The sequence below is a fragment of the Ips typographus genome, linkage group LG11, assembly GCF_016097725.1.
Source record: "Ips typographus isolate SLU linkage group LG11, UJ_Ityp_2.0, whole genome shotgun sequence".
NCBI lineage: Eukaryota > Metazoa > Arthropoda > Insecta > Coleoptera > Curculionidae > Ips > Ips typographus.
Window position 1 is genome coordinate 4,974,461 of NC_138432.1, and position 16,022 is coordinate 4,990,482.

General features: G+C 33.4%; 2 protein-coding genes across 2 annotated transcripts in view; both read right to left on the reverse strand.

Moving 5' to 3' along the window:
- Nucleotides 1-15,840, reverse strand: part of DAAM (disheveled-associated activator of morphogenesis-like protein) — a 69,325-nt gene extending 53,485 nt beyond the window's left edge. Inside the window, exons 1-2 of the mRNA XM_081988965.1 lie at nucleotides 15,714-15,840; nucleotides 4,928-4,960 (exon numbers count right to left, since the gene is read on the reverse strand). The gene's annotated coding sequence lies outside the window, so the exon portion shown is untranslated. The remainder of the gene's footprint in view (nucleotides 1-4,927; nucleotides 4,961-15,713) is intronic.
- The window catches only part of fs(1)N (female sterile (1) Nasrat), a 127,062-nt gene that overhangs the window by 61,344 nt on the left and 49,696 nt on the right, over nucleotides 1-16,022 (reverse strand). The window lies entirely within an intron of this gene.

Consider the following 16,022-nt stretch of genomic DNA (forward strand, 5'->3'; position numbering starts at 1 on the left):
TACAAGCGATTTTGTCCCTGACAGTACTTTCAAACTGTGTTTCTGGCAGTTCAAACTTTGACACGGCTTTTCTTCCTGACTGTACTAAATTTTGTAATATTTTTTCAGGTTATTGAATGGGAAATTTCATGAGGATTCCAAAAATGTGCCTAAAATAGTCATTTTCTTACTTCAACTGGGTTTTACAGGCGATTTTGTCCATGACTGTTCTTCTAAAGTGTGTTTCTGGCAGTTCAAATTTTGACACGGCTTTTCTTCCTGACTGTACCAAATTTTGAAGTATTTTTTTTATGTTATTGGATAGGAAATTAAATAAGAATTCTAAAAATGTGCTTAGAATAGTCATTTTCTTACTCCAAGTGGATTTTACAAGCGATTTTGTCCCTGACAGTACTTTCAAACTGTGTTTCAGGCAGTTCAAACTTTGACACAGATTTCTTCCTGACTGTCCAAATTTTGTAATGTTTTTCAGGTTATTGAATAGAAAATTTAATGAGGATTCCATAAATTTGCTTAAAATAGTAATTTTCTTATTCCAAGTGGATTTTACAAGCGATTTTGTCCCTGGCAGTCCATTAAGACTGTGTTTCTGGCAGTTCAAACTTTGACACGGCTTTTCTTCCTGACTGTATCAAATTTTGTAATGTTTTTTCAGGTTATTGAATAGAAAATTTAATGTAGATTTCAAAAATTTGCTTAGAATAGTCATTTTTTTACTCCAAGTGGATTTTACAGGCAATTTTGTCCCAGACTGTCCTCTAAACTGTGTCAAATTTCTAACTACCATTTCAACTGATTAAAATATTTGTTGCACCAAATCAGTTTCTCCTAAATAATTCAAGAACGGTGAAAGTTACAAAAAAGATGCTAGAAATCAAAAATGTTCCTAATCAACTCCTTAACCCAACACCGTAAGTTTTTAGGGCCGTTTTTGCTTCCAGTACAAAGGGTGTGCAAGAAAAGTATGTTAATTCACTGTTTTTGTCACCCTGTATACAATTTTTTAGATAGATTTTTTTACTCCACACCACTTGAAAGAGAAGTTCAAAACGGTTCTTGTAAGTGGTTAAATTACCTTGAACTTCTAAAAATAACCGAGTTACAGGGTGCTCAAATTTCAAACTACAATTTCAACTAATTTGAAAATTTGTTGCATCAAGCCAATTTTTTCTAAATAACTCAAAAACGGTGAAAGTTACGACAAATTTGGAAGAGAGCAGAAATGTTCGTAAAGAACTGCTAAACTTATCCCTGGATGCGTATTCTTGAAATGAGTGAAGGGAGTTATCAAGAGAAAGGTCTGTAGAATGTGACAGGACCCAGCCAGTGTTAGGCTTCTTCTGTAACATTCTATCAGCACTTGATTCGTTTTTCCGTTCCCTGCTTTCAAGAATTAGGCTCCTGGAAGTTTCACAGTCCGTCGGTGCCGCTCCTATACAGGGTGTGCTTAAATAGTGTAGTGATTAAAATTTATGACTTTTCAAATTAATGACAGCCATGACAGCAAAATGAAATCTTTCAAGCAAATTTCAATTAGACCCATAAATTTACTGGTAAAATTGGTAATTTTTTTTGTCACATTGAATTTTGACTTTACCTTACCGGTAAATAACATCATTACTAAAACCTAAGACAATACCGATTCAATTTGCAGATAACTTCGATCCGTTACTTAACGAGAAAAAAACGACCGATAAAAGCATCAACAACTGATCTAATCAAGTATCGATGGCCGCGATCCATCATCCAACTAATTTTCAATTAATAATCAGTTTGCAGACATCGAAAGGCCTAATGCCCCCAAAACACGCCCGTTCTCGTTTTGATAAAGGACATCCACCTCTTCATTTTAAAAAAATGCATATTTGTCGTGTGCAATAGATCGCCATTAACAATTCACTTGTTACCTAACAGCGATTTAATTCGCCAACACGTGAATGCCTTTTAAATCACACCTTGCTCAATGTGTTTGTAAATCTTGATGCGATAATACTAATTAATAAAAATTTGGAATCAAATATAAATCACACGTTAATACCAATTTGCGTTAATAACGGAATGCAAGGCAAAACAGATACAGTTAGAATGAAACGACATTGAAAGTTTACATATTAAAGAGGAATTATAATGAAAATAACAGCAAACATGGAAGCCCCAATAAAATTATTGCAAAACTGGTTGAATTCTTATACTTTCGTAGTGGACTGTTTGATTATCTTCTTCTTCATATTTCCAATAAGATGAGCGTCAAAAGTGTTGTTTTCTTATCAGTCAGAATATTTGGTTATTGACTAGTTGCAGAATCTACTATTCTAGCCATTGCCAAACTTATCTTTCTTCTTCCATGGTATTTATCAAATTATTTTTCAATCTTCTCAAATTGGACCATTCCAGGTTTCTTCAGGTGCTCTTGTGTTAAGACTCAACAAAAAAACTCATAACATTCTAGCAATGTCCTTTATTCTTCGTAAGGGTGTGGGGACGTTATGGTATTCGTTTTATTGTTGTTGTCCATTCTTCTCTTTCTTGTGCGTGTTGTTCTGTTTCGAAGAGAGAGTAACCAGTGATTTTCATTTTTTGATCTGACCATCGCAGTGGAGATCTTCTTTGACTTCTTTTTAATAATAAAATGTCTCTTGGCAACATTGGTTGATAGGACTTTGGAAACATTAACCAAACTAACGTAATACTGATATGATAGAGATCCTTCTTGCTTCTTCTTCAACATTTTTGCATTTTCTGCTTCATCATTTGCTTCATTCAAACATTTTTGTAATTAAAAAAATCCGATACAGTCTATTTGTTAACAAAATGAAATCGAATTAACACTGGCAGAGAAAATAGAGAGAATGCCGGTATTGTTGTATTTATGTTGATTAACGGCCTTTTTACATGTTCAACTCAATTTTCAGTATTATTTAATTACGTTCACTTTCAATATATTCGCAAAGTTACTTAATGGCGCAGCGTGCAAAATTACGGTTCTTCAAATCAATTTCTTTAATCAAATGCACGAAAACTGTTATTTACATAAACTACATTCACTGCAACTTTATCCTACCGTAAACTATTTTTCTATTCGGATTTCATTATAGTTAGTTTAAGTTAATGGTGTTATAGCAATGTGAATGCTTTGGTGTTAGTAAATTGGGCCACAACAGATTTGTTAATTCATATACAGTTGGTAGTACTATTTTTCCAGATAAAAGGCATCTCCTAAGATACTAAAAAATCTTATTAAATAAAATAATAGACCATGGCAAAGGTAAAAAAATATTTTTCTTCTGATTCCAAAAGTATATAATAAGTAGACATTTGGTTTTCGAATTATTGGCATTGAAAGATGATGTGATACGTGTTTTAAAATCACAGTTTCCATGGATTTGGATGATTTTAAGGTTAAAGGCGACATCATATGGGTCACATGACTGTTGTTGACAGGTCTCAATTTACCTTTACTATGTTGCCTGCTGCGAATTTAAATTGGCACGATCATGTGACATGCTTTTACAATTTTAGCTTTCCTAACTTTTTAAATGTAATTTACCGCTTTTCTAAAGTTAAATGTGTCATTTTTCTAGTCATGTGACTGTTGTTGAGAAGCCTCAACTTAACATTACAGTGTTGCCTGCTGCGACATTAAATTGTCACAAACCCGTGAGGTGCTTTACAATTTCAGCTTATTTAATTGTTTAAATGTAATTTACAGACTTTTCAATGTTAAAGAGGATGTTTTCCGGGTCACATGACTGTTGTTGATAGGTGTCAATTTAACTTTACGGTGTTGCCAGCTGCAAATTTAACTTGCCACAATCACGTGACGTGCTTTTACAGTTTTAACTTTTCCAACCTTTTAAATGTAATTTACAGCTTTTTCAAGGTTAAAGATGACATTTTTCTGGTCATGTGACTGTTGTTGACAAGCTTCTACTTAACTTTACAGTGTTGCCTGCTGAAAATTTAAATTGTCACGGTAACGTAACGTGCTTTTACAATTTTAGCTTAAATTAAATTTACAGACTTTTCAAGGTTAAAGTCGACGTTTTCCGGGTCACATGACTGTTGTTGATAGGTGTCAATTTAACTTTACGCTGTTGCCAGCTGCAATTTTAACTTGCCACAATCACGTGACGTGCTTCTACAGTTTTAACTTTTCCAACCTTTTAAATGTAATTTACAGACTTTTCAAAGTTAAAGATGGCATTTTTCTGGTCACATGAGTGTTGTTGACAGATGTCAATTTAACTTAACAGTGTTGCCAGCTGCAAATTTAAATTTTTATCATCTTCTGAAGATATTGCAGTAAGTAGTTCTATGAAGAAATATAGGAGTATTTAAATGTTTCATATATTTTTCAGTCATAATTAAAAAAAAGTAATATAACCAGGAAAAAACGAGAAAATAAAGTAAAACAATGAAAGGGAGATAGTAAAGAAGAATGAAAAAGTGAATGGTACACTAACACTGGCATAAAAATCGAAAAATTGGTAAAAAGAAGGAGATAAGAAGAAAAAACAAAAAAATGAAAAGACTGAAAATAAGGAGTTAGATAAACAAGCAGTATGGTAACAGTGAGTAGTTTGTGATTGGTTACAAAAATCAGCTTTTAGCTTGCTTGCTGACCAATCACAAACTACCAATAGTGCAGGGTTCTAAAGTGTCAAACTGGGTTGTAATCAATTGACTACGTTTGTTGTACTAATCATCCAATACTTGACAACTTACTATAAACTAAACTACTTATAATGGCAGTCATGACCTTAAAGTGAAATGAACCAGTTGAGAACAACAATACAAGGTTGTCAAATAATCGCCTCACGTCTTCTTTGGGCGTGATCTAGGACATTTGAGGACATCCAATGTCTGCGCATTTGCATTGTTGTTATGGCTCATACATTTTAATTTTTCTACGAAAACAGAAACTTACCTGCTCCACCTTAAACAGTCAAAGGTCACGACCCTGCAACAAAAATAAAAACATTTTTTTTTAAATTCTGATTAGCAGATATAAAATTATTTAGAATCTTGTTAATGTTTAGGAGTGTTATTTGTGGCAAGAAAAAGGTCTAGACGACCTTTTCTGGGTTTTGTGGCTGAAATAGGACATTAGTATTGATTTTCTTCCCTAATGGCAGTTTTAGGGGGATTTCAAGGGGTTAATTACTCTAATAGTGTCTGGAAGCCACAATAAAAACTAGAATTAGTTGATGACACACTCAACAATAACTAGATCGGTAGAGAAAGTGTTACTACTACCAAAACAATTTGATTTTAAAAGTGTGACTAGAATCGTAGAAAAACTGTTTCCATTCTAATCTAAGTGCTTCCGTTCCTACTAAACGAATGGAAGGCCAGTTCATACCAAACAAAACAAATTTCAAGTTTACTGGTCTGGTTTCTACTGTAAATTGGTACCAAAATCGGGGGCGGATCAAAGACAATTTTAGTAGGTTAATTTAAAGTGTTCGTGGTTCAAAAGTCGTACAGAGAAACGCATTTATCCGACTTGAATACAAATAGTTTAGATGGAAAAGGTACTCCTTGAACCGTGTCTGAACATGATGCATTATTTTAATGGTATAATGTGTTTTAGTGGGTAATTGTGTGTGAAAACTTTTGTCAAGCTAATAAATCTCCGTATAAACGTTTAATTGTTGATGGGCATCAAAAAAAAATTGAATAATAACCCACTTGACTTGGTTGGGTAGGCATAGAACAGGCTGTGGATAATGTTAATAAATTTACAAACAATCGAACCTACGGCAGTACATGCATGATTATTAGTACTGAGAGTTGTTGACGATAATTTGTCTTTTAAATATGCGTTTTCCGGCTTCTTTGAGGCACACCCTGTGTCCATATTTTAGAGACAAAACTGTTTAGCTGTCATTTAGACAAAAATACCAATAGTGAGTTTATCAGATGTTGTGTAATGCAAAATTTGGTCTGTAAAATTAATATAGACAATTTTTATCATGATGGTTAAGTTGTGGAAACAAGTGAACAAAATTGTTAAGGTCAACTAATATACAGTGTGTCCATAAAGTATGGAATAAATTCGACTAAAATTCAGGAAATTATTATTAAAAAAATGCTCGAACACGTATGTTTTATGTTTTACCTATACGTTATGAATACATAATACCTTGGAAATAGTTATAGTATTCATATAACAACCTGAGGGCATTATAGGCGGGCGTTATCATAACGCCCTGAAACATTTTTTAATATTAGCAATGGCATTTTTATTCTTTTATGCCATAAAAACTGCGTATTCCGTACCTTAGGATGTTCTAGACTTTTTAGGTAATAAACTTTCGTTAGCCTAACCTAACCCAACGCCCTTGGTACATAAATAGCTATAAAACGCGCATTTTTTGAGACCAAAATTAAATATACGGGGTGTCCCAAAATTGAAATACGACCTTCCAGTTGACATTTCCAAATGAGAACCCCCATTTTTTGTTGAATTTCTGGAAATTTTTTATATAACATTTCCTATGTAGATATTCAGCTGTTTTCGAAAAAATTATTAAAAAAAAAATTCGTACACATCGGGCTGGTGTTTGGTTGATTGTTTTTTCCTAGATAATCCATTAGTATACAGGGTGTCCCATATTTGAGCAACAAACCAAACTTATAATTTCTTCAATAGGATGACCCATTTTTTATTTGAATTTTGGAATATACGTCAAATTCTAGGCCTACTTGATGTAAAATATCTGTATCGATACCCAACTGTTTTTGCTCTAGCAGCCTTGATTGGCCGCCCCTCAAATCGATCAGAAATTCCTAATTTGAGCGAAATTTTCGTGTACTTTTCCAGAAAATCGTGAATAACTCGCTTATTTGAACCATCCTGTATATACAAGCCACATAACAAAAGAGAGCTAATCAATATTGCTCTCACATGACGTTGAGCAAACACGGCTAAGTTTCCCGATTCAGCCGCCAGAGGGCGTCAAAGTTAACTTTTTTAACTTTTTTGTAGTTTTTGCTAAATATCTCAGGAACTCTTCAAGTTAGAGGTTGACATTTTTACCACAAACGCACCTTAAGGGGATGCAATTTTTACTTCTATGCGCTTTTTTTGTACCAGGCACCGTTTGTCTTTGAAAAATTAAAAACAAAAATTTTCAAAAAATTTAGAGGGTTTAGGGGTACCTTTGAATTTATTTAGAAACAATTTTTAAATTTTTAAAATAAACTTCCACTGCCTAAATTCCTTCAGGTTAATGTTACAAGAATGACGTAAAGTGTCATTTGTAAAAATGTCATTTTTTAAGGGTACCACACACTGAAAACCATGGTCATCCTCAAAACTGTGACTGAGGGCAAAATGTGTGTCAAGGTGATATAAGGTGCCTCAGATTAGCGGCTAAGTACAGGGTGTCTCAAAGAAGTGAAAAACAATTTTTAGTTTCCGGAAATTATCTCAAAAACTGTATTAAAAGCAAAATTGTCAAAAAGCATGAATTTGACGCCCTCTAGCGGTCAAACTATCACACCAATGACCTTTTTTGAATACACCGTTGAAAAGCTTTTGATTTGGACTATTTTTTACCTTCAGTGACATTTTGTCGTAACTGTTAAAATAATTGACTTATTTTAGGTTAAAGCAAAAGTGGTTAAATCACTTTTGGGAAGGTTTGTAAAGTTAGACTTTTTTTTTTTGACGCCCTCTAGCGGCCAAACAGTGTCACCGATTAACTTAAATAAGCATATTTTTGGAAAGCTTACGATCTGAGCTATTTTTTAGTTTCAATCACTTTTGGTCGTCAACTGTCAAATAAGCAAGTTAAGGTCAATTTGTGGAAAAAGTCCACGAAAAAATTAGCTCAAATTAAGAATTTAATTTAATAATAATTTTTTTTTATTTAATTTTTTATTACTGTTTTTTTATTATAGTTGAACACTATTTTCAACAAAAAATGTTATATTTTTCAACCGTTTTTCTCGAAAACAGGTGAATATCGAAAATGCAACAAAAAATGGGGGTTCTCATTTGAAAATCTCAACACGCAGGTCATACCTCAATTTTGAGACACCCTGTACATACAATTTTTTCCTCAAAAAATACGCCTTTAAAAATAATAACATTTTTCTGAATTTAAATCGAATATATACTTTATATACACACTGTATATACAACTCAAAGTATTTGAAGCTTTCTATGAACATTTTCGAGGCTTCAAACTCCATTAAACCTAAGAAACAATAAATACTTCTGTTCTTAAGTTTGTTTTTTCCTATTAAAGAAACGCAAGTTTGTCATCACAATAAAACAAGCATACTATTCAAGAAGGGGAGGATAGATGACACAAAACCTATAAACAGACCATAACAAGAAGAAAATTGATGAAGGAGGGTTTAGGCAGTATATGGCCCCCCACATTGAATACAATGTTTACTACACTACGTTCCTAAAACTAGTGACAGTGTCGTAATAATTGTCGATCCTTTTCTATTACATGTGAACTGAGGGAGATAGAAATTAAATATCGTATGTTATTTACAAATTTTTAAATTCGCGAATGTTTGTGCTGGCGCAGAGCCACATTCAGAAATATTTTGACAAAATCGAACAGAAACTGTCAAATAACTTAAAACTACTTAAAACTGAACCCTTGAGTTTGTTTTATATGGACATTCATGAATTACTGAACAATTTACTTCCTGTATTGTACTTATTTTTCAAAGGACACCTTATATGTTTTTGAGTCATTTGGTTCTACTTCCTGAGCTACACAGTGACTCAAAAAGTGTCTGGTTTCTGAGATACTTGCGGTCAAATTTGTCTTTAACTTCTTGAGGAAAGTACATGAAACATCATTGCAATCAAAGCACCAAAACCAGAAAATTTTAAATACTACACCCTGTATAAAATTACGTAATTAGACTTTGTTCAAATCTATTGTACCTAGATGACTCATAATAACGTAACGACAATAAAATTGCATAGAAAAGCTTTTCAAAAATCAGAAAACTTATAGAACGTGTCTATTTAAATTATACTCTGATGTAAATACTGCAAGTTACAAACCTGTTAATGCACAAAGTATTCAAGTATTAGACCACTTAAGTATCAATAAACAACTAATTCTACAACAAGCACAAACAGCAATTACTGTTAATAAGCCATACTGATAAAGCTATTAAAAAGTTATCACTTGACTAGTTAATTGTTTCGCCCAAAACGTTTTTTTGATAGTCAAAATGATAAGAAATTTATTGGTACATAATCAACTTTATCATAAAAGTGACTGGAATGATACGTTTTTATGGGGAAACACCACACACACCTAAAACAGTCAGAAACAGAATATTAAATTGTTTAGTACACAAAATATACTAGAATAGGTATCATAGAAAGTGACAAGATCACACTTTTCACACTGAATATTATAGAAAATTTTAATATTTTGTCCCTTTGCTAGGTAGTAACCCTTTTCTGGGCTTTTTAACTCACAAAAATATTTAAAAATCCGGTTCTGTTTTGTCATGAAATTTCACTATAATTCACTGTGATTCAACGTTTTTCCCTCGCAAGCACGAAAGGAAAAATTCTCTCGAGCTTCCACTGTAAATTTCATTCAGAGGCCTCGTGTATTTGCATAAAAGACGCAGGATACAGGTTTAAATATTTATGGCCAGATAATGCAAAAACATTATTATAAACTAGACCATGGTGAAGGTTAGAAAACAGTGGATGATTAGAATAACTATTTATTACCGATAGTAGGGGAACCGCACGTAAAACTAGACTATGGTGGTAGACTTGTTGGTAAGTTGATTTTAATCGACGATCCCCTCGATAGAAAAAGGTGTGACAATAGTAGAGACAGAAAAATGCGTATTATTGAAATCCATAGTGCATCCAAGTGATTCAGTTTTTTTTTGTTTGTAAGAGGGAAATTCTGTGAAAACCACTGCAATATAATACAATAGCAATAAAGGAATTACTTAATTGACAATATGAATTGAGCACACAGTGATAATAATTTATTGTTTAGTAAATATATGAAAGCTTACCAGCATGAATTACCACTGGATCACACTACTGCAAAACAAATGAAAATAATGACACAAACATGACCATCATCATGATCTGCAAACCGCACGTTCTTTTGTTTCTTTAAATGGTATTAGCAGCCTTAATCCTTGGTTTTTATTGAACATATGGTGTAATAGTTGTTATCATATTTTGTCTCCATACCTAACAAGGAACAGGGCGTATCTCGTACAATTTTTTCGAATCATCGTATGGTATACTTTTGTAAAGCCGCACACGGTTCAGTTAGAGAGGAAGTGAAAAAGGCACTAACCGATCTTCGATATGTGAGTTTCAGATAGAAACAGGGAGGGTGGTAAAGTCGAGGGACCAGGCATGCGTCCCACTCTTATTGCAATCCAAAATCCTTAGGGAATTTGCAATTTTCAAGATCAGAGTTATCTAATGGAGCTTGAATCTAACGTTACTTACGCCGGAAGAAACGGAACAAATACAGTCACATCTGGTAGTCGTAAAAGCAAAAACATTATGGAATGATAAGACACGACTCTCGTGTTCTCTAGGGTAAAACGTATTCTGAGTTATGTGAACAGCTGCAGAAATGCAGAACTGCATCGGTTTGGACGTGGACTGGCCACACCAATACCATGTTCATCAAAGAATTCGTATGTGTTTTGTCTATTTTTGAAAGTAATTTGTTTGGTCACTGAAAATAAATGCAGAACATCAGATGTTCTTCAGATTTGTTCTAAAATTTTCTAAAACCCTCAAGATAAAGGAAATTCCCATGCAATTGTTGTAAGTTATCTAGCAAGATACTGATGATAAAACTTTTCTTCCTATGATACAAAATATGTTATTTATCATTCTTTTGTTAAATCATAACCTCTTGATGGTAAACTGCTATTCTTTTGTTGAAAATAGATTAACATCTCCCATTCAGTAAAAAATGTTTAAGTATTTACAATGACAAGTATATCAATGGTCTAGAGTACTGCAAGACTCTTCTTCTGATGACTGACCAACTGGTTTCAGAGAATTTAATGATTACTAAATTAATAAGGGAAGAAAAACATAATATCGATTTTAAAACAAACTTGCTACTTTGAATATACTATTTTGTAGTCTTTAACTGTCCAATAATCAAGTTATTGAAGAATAAACAACAGTTTCCACTTTGACAGCCAATAACTCGGATACTTTAACAGTTACAGGGTGGTTCGATATATCATTTTGTAACCCCTTAAACCCCCTTTGGAACACCCTATAAAGTTACAAAGCGCAACTATTCAATAATCAAGTTATTTAGGAACAAACACAGGTTTGATAAATGAGGATTTGACAGTTTCCACTTTGACAGTCAATAACTCGGTGACTTTGACAGTTACAGGGTGGTTCAATATACCATTTTGTAACCCTTTATACCTTCTTTAGAACATCCTACATAGTTATAAAGCGCAACTGTCTAAAAATTAAGTTATTTAAGATAAACACAGGTTTGATAAATGGATGGATTTGACAGTTTTCACTTTAACAGCGAATAACTTGGTTAGTTTAACAGTTACAGGGTGGTTAGATATATCATTTTGTAGCCCTTTAAACCTTCTTTAGAACATCTTATATAGTTATAAAGCGCAACTATCCAGTAATCAAGCTATTGAGGAATAAACACATGTTTGATGAATGGATGAGTGGATTTGACAGTTTCCATTTTAACAGTTAATAACTGGGTTACATTGACAGTTACAGGGTGGTTCGATATATCATTTGTAGCCCTTTAAACCCTCTTTAGAACATCTTATATAGTTATAAAGCGCAACTGTCCAGTAATCAAGCTATTGAGGAATAAACACAGATTTGATGAATCGATGACTGGATTTGACTGTTTCCAATTTAACAGCGAATAACTAGGTTACTTTGACAGTTACAGGATGGTTCGATATACCATTTTGTAGCCCTTTAAACCTTCTTTAGAACATCCTATATAGTTATAAAGCGCAACTCTCCAAAAATTAAGTTATTTAAGATAAACACAGGTTTGATAAATGGATGGATTTGACAGTTTTCACTTTAACAGCGAATAACTTGGTTAGTTTAACAGTTACAGGGTGATTGGATATATCATTTTGTAGCCCTTTAAACCTTCTTTAGAACATCCTATATAGTTATAAAGCACAACTGACCAGTAATCAAGCTATTGCGGAATAAACACATGTTTGATGAATGGATGAGTGGATTTGACAGTTTCCATTTTAACAGTTAATAACTGGGTTACATTGACAGTTACAGGGTGGTTGGATATATCATTTTGTAGACCTTTAAACCCTGTTTTAAACATCCTACATAGTTATAAAGCGCAACTGTCCAGTAATCAAGCCATTGAGGAAAAAACACAGGTTTGAAAAATTGATGACTGGATTTGACTATTTCTACTTTGACAGCCAATAACTCGGTTACTTTGATAGTTACAGGGTGGTTCAGTATACCGTTTTGTGGCCCTTTAAACCTTCTTTGGAGCACCTCAAGTTATTAAGGAATAAAAGCAGGTTTGATAAATGTATGACTGATTTGACAGCTTTCACTATAACAACCAATTACTCGGTTATTTTCACAGTTACATGATGTTGTATCAGAACTGTTCTAAAACTAACTTATGAATATTCATAATTCACAAATGAAACCATAATACAATGATTTGATAGAGAAAATTTATGAAGATGTAAACCGTTTTGCTTTATCATCACTTTTTGAGCCATGTTGTACCTACAGAGTGGTTTCTCTTTCTGTCCATGTTTGGGTGACCGTGTAGAACAGAAAAATAATGAGGTTAGTGCACCTATCGATCGGCTAGACCAAAACTACGAAACTAGAAGCGTTTTGGTGCGGAATATCGCCCATCACAGACGGCACGCGCAGGGTTTCGAACTTTTAACAGGGTGCCGCTTAAAAAAAAAAAATTAGTCCGCCAGACCGTACAAAAGGGAATTTAATACGGGGCCCTAATATTAATTTCACTATTTACACTGGGGCATAATTGGATAGGGTCAAGAACTAATGATTTTTTTTCACAGTGTGTCACAGTTCAACTAAAATTTTGCTAACTAATATATTGGAATTCATCCTGCCATATTATTAAATCATCAGATTTCCCAATCAGTTTCATATCGACACCATAATTACAAGCACATATTTCGGCTAATTCATTTGATTAAAGAGTTGTTTGGGTAACGTGTTGCATAGTGGTAATCAGTAATAAATTTGAACGCTTCATTAATTCCAAAACTGATGAAGATACCTTTATGTAACGTGTTTTTTAGGTTTTTGTGTTAACTCTATGCATAATTCATTTTCTATCTGCGAGTAACTCCTAAAACATTCTCGAGATTAAATCGATGAAATTCTGCAAGAGAAATTTCTAGATGTGTTATAGATTTTTGCAGTGTAAGATTGTTTTGCTGTAATACTGATGGGAATATTACCAGTAAATTACTTTCTCACTTCTCACTCCCAAGTGGGTTTTATAGGCAATTTTGTCCCTGTCTATCCTTTTAAACTGTGTTTCTGGCAGTTCAAACTTTGTCACCACTTTTATCCTGACTGTACCAAATTTTGTAATATTTTATCAGGTTATTGGATAGAAAATTTAATGAAGATTCCAAAAATGTGCTTAAAACTGCCATTTTCTCACTCCAAGTTGGTTTTACAGGCGATTTTGTCCCTGTCTATCCTTTCAAACTGTGTTTCTGGCAGTTCAAACTTTGACACCACTTTTCTCCCTGACTGTACTAAATTTTGTAGTATTTTTCTAGTTTATTGGATAGGAAATTTAATGAGGATTTCAAAAATGTACTTAAAACAGCCATTTTATCACTGCAATTAGGTTTTACAGGCGATTTTGTCCCTGACTGTCCTTTTAAACTGTGTTTCTGGCAGTTCAAACTCTATCACCACTTTTATCCTGACTGTACCAAATTTTGTAATATTTTTCCAGTTTATTGGATAGGAAATTTAATGAGGATTCCAAAAATGTGCTTAAAACTGCCATTTTCTCACTCCAAGTTGGTTTTTTACAGGCGATTTTGTCCCTGTCTATCCTTTCAAACTGTGTTTCTGGCAGTTCAAACTTTGACACCACTTTTCTCCCTGACTGTACTAAATTTTGTTGTATTTTTCCAGTTTATTGGATAGGAAATTTAATGAGGATTTCAAAAATGTCCTTAAAACAGTCATTTTGTCACTTCAATTAGGTTTTACAGGCGATTTTGTCCCTGATTGTCCTTTTAAACTGTGTTTCTAGCAGTTCAAACTTTGACACCGCTTTTCTCCTTAATTGTACCAAATTTTGTAATATTTTATCAGGTTATTGGATAGGAAATTTAATGAAGATTTAAAAAATGTGCCTAAAAAAGTCATTTTCTGACTCTAAATGGGTTTTACAAGCGATTTTATGCCTAACTCTCTTTTCAAACCGTCTTTCAATTTCACTGATTTGTGAATCTGTTGCACCAAACCAGTTTTTCCCAAATAACTCAAAAACGGTGAAAGTTACAAAAAAAATCCAGGAGAACAAAAATGTTCCTAATCAACTCCTTAACCCAACACCGTAAATTTGTAGGACTGTTTTTGCTTCCAGTATACAGGATGTGCATAAAAAATGTGTTAATTGACTGTTTCTGGTCACCCTGTATACAATTTTTCAGATAGAATTTTTTGTACAACACCTCTGGAAAGAGGAGTTTAAAACAACAGTTCTTTTAAGTGGTTAAACTATCCTGAGCTCCCAAAAATAACCGAGTTACAGGGTGCTCAAATTTCAAACCACAACTTTGAAAAATGCAAATGTTTTGCATCAAACCAGTTTTTGCTAAATATCTAGAAAACAGTAAAGGTAACGAAAAATTTTCCGGGGGGAAAAAATGTTCCTAATCAACTTTTCAACTCAGTATCGTAAGTTTTTAGCACCGTTTTTGGTCCGGTATACAGGGTGTGCCTAAAAATTATGGTGATTGACTGTTTTTGGTCACTCTCCACGTAATTTTCCAGGTAGATCTTTTTGCTTAACACCACTGGAAAGAAAAGCTCAAAACTTTTCTTTTTCAAGCAAATTTCAGTTAGATCCATAAATTTATGGTCAAATTGGAATTTACTGATAAAACTGGCAAGTCCCTGACACTGAATTTTACTTTTCCAATTTTACTTTACCTTACCGGTAAATAATTGTTCACGGTAAATTTACGCCCATCACTATACTGTAATGTATATGATTGAATTTCTAGACCGTTAATTCCTGCTTGTAAATGTTTTGCATAGAATTCATAAATTGTCTAGAAATATGCCCATAAAGAGAAAACAGGGTAATTTAACATACCTTTACAGGTAATTATCGCCTGGCCTAAAGTGCGCTAAATTTAAACTGGAAGACGTAGAAAACGCTTAAATTTATGAAGTCACTAGGCAACAAATCAAGCTAATAAAAGCAAGGAACAAATGTTAGTTTTCATTGACTGAAAAGCTACATGATAATGTATTGGGTGCTGAGAGAAGAAGTGAAGTCAGGCCAAACACGTGTAGCGTTTCTAAATTCGGAACAACGCTAAAATATTTCCTGTTTATGTGTTTAGTTTAGTTTAAAATTACTTACCAAAAGTTAGGGTAGTAAATTTGCATTTTACAGCAAAAGTGTCATTTTAGGAAAACTTACCTCTTTAGCAGCGTTACTAGGTTGTCCAAAGGGTATCATTAAACCAAACACACTAAACCCGTTTAGTAACCCCGAAAAACGACACAAACCGATACTCGAATTTGGGAACGTGCATTGTACCCTCAAGTCCTGTTGAAAATATTTTGATCTCGCGAGTAGCTTTCCGGCAACGATGCTTTGCACCAGCAGTTTCAAACTGGAATCAGGCACTTTACACACCTTCCAACCAAATCAAAGCAAATCTTCCAGGGATTTACTACATTTCAACGAGTTAGAGATAAATCAAGATTGTTTTTAATTTTTGGTTGA